The sequence below is a fragment of the Magnolia sinica genome, chromosome 12 (genome assembly GCF_029962835.1).
Source record: "Magnolia sinica isolate HGM2019 chromosome 12, MsV1, whole genome shotgun sequence".
In the NCBI taxonomy this organism is placed as follows: Eukaryota; Viridiplantae; Streptophyta; class Magnoliopsida; order Magnoliales; family Magnoliaceae; genus Magnolia; species Magnolia sinica.
In genome coordinates, this window is record NC_080584.1 from 44,831,291 (window position 1) to 44,835,140 (window position 3,850).

Here is a 3,850-nt window from a genome sequence, read left to right on the forward strand (position 1 = left end):
CAGTCGTAGGTACAGTGTCGACTGCTTCTTCGACCTGTCGTAGAGCTACAACTCAATGTACAATGCTGAAATTTGACTTGATTCGACTAGTCGTGTGAAACCTACGACTAGCACTACAAGAAATTTCACTTTTACCTACGAAAAATTTCGTAGGTAAATGATATTATTTCGTAGGCAAAGAATTTTGCCTACGAAATATTTTGTCGGTAAATTCGTTGGTAAAAAGCCGTGGCTAAAGACTTTTACCGACGAAAAAATGTCATCGTCGGCGATAGTAAGACTTTTACCAACGAAATTAAAAACTTTGTTAAGACTTTTACCTACGAAGTGTTAAGACTTTTACCTACGAACATTTTCGTAGCAAAAAACTTTGTTAACACTTTTACCTTCGAAGTTTTTCATAGGTACAAACGGTGTTAGGACTTTTACCCATGAACATTTTCGTAGCTACAAACTTTATTAAAACTTTTACCTACGACATGTTTCGTAGGTACAAACACTACAAGAAAATTTTCGTTAGTAAATTCGTTGCTTCTTTTACCAACGAAAAAGAAATTTAGTTGGCAAAGGTAAGACTTTTGCCGACGAAATGTTTCGTTGGTAAAACTTTTTACCAACGCCTTTTTTCGTAGGTAAAAATATTGACAAGATTCTTTCCCTACGAATATTTGCGTAGGTAAAAATATTTACAAGATTTATACCTTCGAATATTTTCGTAGGTGAAAATATTTTCAAAACCATTCGTTGGTAAAGGTCTCTTCTTCTTTTTTTCCACACAAACTACCTAAAATAAACCTGCTACAATATTTTCATAACTACGACTTTATACCTTCGAATATTTTCATAACTCAAAATATTTTCAAAAATTTTACCTACTAATATTTTTGTAGGTAAAGCTATTTACAAAACTTTTACAACTCAAAATATTTTCAAAAATTTTACCTACTAATATTTTTGTAGGTAGAGCTATTTACAAAACTTTTACCTGTTACAATTTTTGTAAGTAATGCTATATACAAAACTTTTTCCTACGGAAGTTTCGGTAGGTACGAAATGAGACTTTTACCTACGAAACGATTCGTAGGTAAAAGTCTCTTCTTCTTTTTTTCCACACAAACTACCTAAAATAAACCTGCTACAATATATTTCATCATATTCTTCCTAATATATACCTGTTATGTAATATATTTCATCATATTCACATTTACATCCATCTAAATCCAAAATACTAAAATCCATCCAAACATAAACTACATCCATCCAAACACAAACAATCTTATCCACATCACATTCATCCATACATAAATACATCATAAATAAAATACAAAAAATTATTCATAGTCTATTTCCCGGTGAGGCTCACAAAATTTAGTGTGGTGAACACATCGCCGACTGTGCACACACACCTAGGTCCTTACTCATGCCTTCATGGTAGATTCAAAATAGTTTCAGGTTATAGGTTTAGGTTTAGGTTATAGGATTAGGTTAAGGTTTAAGTTTAGGTTTAGGTTATAGGTTATAACTTTAGAGAATTGAGAATAGGTTAAGGTTTAGGTTTAGGAAATTGAGTTCGGGTTCGGGATCGGGTTTAGGTTTGGGTTTTCAAGTTTAAGTTTTAAGTTTAGGTTAGGGAATTGAGATTAGGATTAAGTGTAGGTTTAAGTTTAAAGATTTGAGAATATATTTAGATTTTAGGTTTAGGTTTACGTCATAAGTTTTGGGATTTGAGAATAGGTTTAAGTTATAAGTATAGGTTTAGGTTAATGTTGTAGGTTATAAGTTTATGTTAATGTTGTAGGTTATAGGTTTAGATTATAGGTTTATGTTAATATTGTAGGTTATAGGTTTAAGTTTTAGATTTAGGTTTAGGTTTAGGTTTTACGTTTAGGTTAAGGTTTAGGTTACAGGTTTAGGTTACAGGTTATAACTTTAGGGAATTAAGAATAGGTTAAGGTTTAAGTTTAGGAAATCGGGTTCGGGTTCGGGTTGGGGATCGGATTTAGGTTTAGGTTTTCAAATTTAGTTTGAAAAGACATCTAAGGCTCAAATCACGCAAGGAGTTGTGCCACAAAAAAGCAAGTAAAGTTCATGAAACAACAATGGTTCAACTTACGGAGGAGTCTAAGTTGAAGGTAGAAGACTTCATCATTCCCGTGAAATAAGCTTCATCCCATGGCTCCAAGTCTGCACAATCTTCATTGCATATTTTCCTCTTGAAATCCCTAATTGCCTTAAAACTCCTACCAGGGGAAAAAAGACATCCAGAAAGTACCAGAAAAACTTCACACTCTACTACAACTGAAAAATTGGGAAAAAGATCAAAACTACACCCAAGAAAGGACACAAATTTACCTCATCAGCCTTATGCGTAACAATCTTGCTTAAATCAAGCAAAAAGGGCATCACAACATCTCGTGATGATGCAATATTCGGATGAACTGCAAATTGAGCGTAAGATTTATACCCCATTATCTGCATACAAAAGACAACAACAAAATAAAATAAAATAAAAAATTACTGGTTTATAACATAAAAGAATCAGCTTAGAGAACAGATTTTCAATTTTGATTTAGCACAGAAATTGTGGAAAATCACCAAACTTTCAAAACTAAAGATATTGAATGACGGGTTGAAGTGAAGGAAATGTAACCTCTGCAAGCTCATGACGAGCTGCAATAAGCTTATCAAGGACACCAAGGTTTGCAATGACGGGTTGAATTTCCTGATATGTATGATTGTTTCCTGACCTGTAAAGAAATCCCAAAATATTCCAAGAACTTGAATTAACACGAAAAAAAAAGGAGAAAAAAAAAATGAACTATATAGCCACAGTTAAAAATTTGAAACTGGATATGAACAGAAAGAAGCAAAAAGCTTTCATTTGATCAAATAATCAATCTAGATCCATACAATGGCTATGTATATATAGCTTTATACAACTCCTAAAAATAAAGAAGACAATACTTCAATCCTATTGGCCCACAAAAAAGAAATATTTCTAAATTGTCTCGAACTTGCACTAAAAAGAGATGCTAAATGAAACTAAATGAAGGGTTCTACTCACCAGATCTCTCTACGAGTCTATTGGATATATACCTAGCCATATGGTGTATATGGCCCATATAGTTGCAGGAACTCATAAAAATCTATATGGTTTGTATATAAAGGTGTTTACAGTCCCCAGTTGGACTTGTAAATCCCAGTCCAAACAATGGTTATTTTTGAGCCATCAGATTAACCTTGTGGGGCCCACATGTCAATTGGACCATTGATCTCGTCGAGATCATTCGACAGGACCGTTGATAGGGTCCTTATCTTTCATTAGCTTGATTTGGGCTTCTGAAGTGGCCTAGATTTTCAATTGGACAGTTGTGGATGGCCATGAACGTCAATCGACCAGCAATGGGACCACTTGTGATCTCCCATTAGATGATCGAATGGTCCTGCATCATATTGCTATTTAAAAAAAAAAAAAAAGATTACTATTAAGAGATAGAGGAAGATATCAACTTAAGACAAATATAACAAGCTAACTACACCAGAGGTACCTCAGCATCTGATGCCCATTTCAGTATAGAGGATAGAGTACCCGAATCTGTTGTCACACAGAATCCCTTTTCTTTTACCGTATCTCTTGATCCTAGTGGTTCCTTTGATGCACCAGTCATGGTGCGATACATGGGCTTAAGAAGATGTTGCATATGTTTCGGAATTCGTGAGGCTGGAAATATATCCACAAAACCAGGATCGGTGATAATGTTTTCACTGAAACTGAAACCAAATGAATGAGAAATAAGCTCAAGATCAATACACAGGTCACATAGGCACGCTGACAAAATAGAAGGCAAAA

General features: G+C 34.1%; 1 long non-coding RNA gene across 1 annotated transcript; it reads right to left on the reverse strand.

Moving 5' to 3' along the window:
* Positions 1-1,911: 1,911 nt before the first annotated feature.
* Positions 1,912-2,705, reverse strand: LOC131220470 (uncharacterized). The gene is made up of 3 exons (XR_009158608.1): positions 2,651-2,705; positions 2,353-2,472; positions 1,912-2,240 (listed from the first exon to the last, which is right to left on the reverse strand). It is a non-coding gene; the product is annotated as an uncharacterized LOC131220470 (long non-coding RNA).
* Positions 2,706-3,850: the final 1,145 nt, after the last annotated feature.